Raw genomic sequence first — 1241 nt, forward strand, 5'->3', positions numbered from 1 at the left:
GACTGCCTTTGACCTTAATTCTAGCTGTAGGATTTGTATTAGAGTCCTGCAACGGGTCCACGACGGGTCACCCGCTAAAATGCTCTTTTGCGGGTGAAAAATACATAAATAAAAATAAACGGGTCGGGCGGATATAGTTTTAGTGTAGTTTTAGTGTGGTAGTTGGTGATTTTTTTTTATTCATGTGTGTTGTTATGGACATCAGAAATGTTATATTAATCAGGCACTGGGGTCACCCTTGTTGTAGCTTAAAGCCCTGCCGGCAGTGTGGGGACTTCCCTCCAAAAAGGCCACAGTCAGTGCATACACGTCTGCTGCAGTGTTAATGGCGCTGTTCTGCAGCGCAGCGTACTATAGCCTATTACTTGATGTGCTAACGGGTCGGGTTGTGAGTTAAATATTAACAGGTCAGGTCGGGTTTGGATTTGAATTGAAGATATCCGCGGGTGACGGGTTGGGTTCGGTAGTCATCTTAACGGGTTCGGGCGGGTGCGGGTTGGTAAAACTCGACCCGTGCAGGACTCTAATTTGTATATAAAGTCTGGATAGTTATGATACAAATTAAACTCTAACTACTCTAATCAAAAATTGCCATCTTACAAAATCAAATGCTTTATATACATCCATTCCCATATTTAAATCACAAATTTTTCCTCAGAGATGTGCTGCAAGATGTGTAATGTTCATTTTTTCATTGCGCTGTCACAAGTACAGAGCAAGGAAATGAAAGTCCCTGGGAGCCAGTGGGTCCTCATTGCTTAAGATGGTTCTGTCTGTCAGTCCAACCTGTCATGTCACTTAAAAATCAGCTTCTTTTTCAAAAGCTCTGGTCCAAAGACTATACCTTTTGTTTTATTTGCGTTCAGGAGCAGAGAGTTAAGAGTCATCCAGGTTTTTATCAAGACATGCCTGTAATGGGTTAGCTTCATCTAGATTTATTGACAGATATAGCCGCGTATCATTAGTATAACAGTGGATATTAATCCCATGCTGTCTAATAATTTTACCCATTGGGAGAATATATATATAGTACAGATAATTGGGCCTAGCACTGATCCCTGTGGTACTCCACAGGTAACCCTTGAGCATGAGGAAGATTTGTTATTATCATGACCAAACTGAAATCGATCAGATAGATTGGATTTAAACCAGTCTAGTGCTGCTCCTTCAATTCCAACAAAATATTCAAGCCTTTCTAAAAGAATATTATGATCAACTGTATCAAATGCAGAACTGAGATC

This window comes from Cyprinodon variegatus, unplaced genomic scaffold (genome assembly GCF_000732505.1).
Source record: "Cyprinodon variegatus isolate N-32 unplaced genomic scaffold, C_variegatus-1.0 Scaffold910, whole genome shotgun sequence".
Taxonomy (NCBI): Eukaryota; Metazoa; Chordata; class Actinopteri; order Cyprinodontiformes; family Cyprinodontidae; genus Cyprinodon; species Cyprinodon variegatus.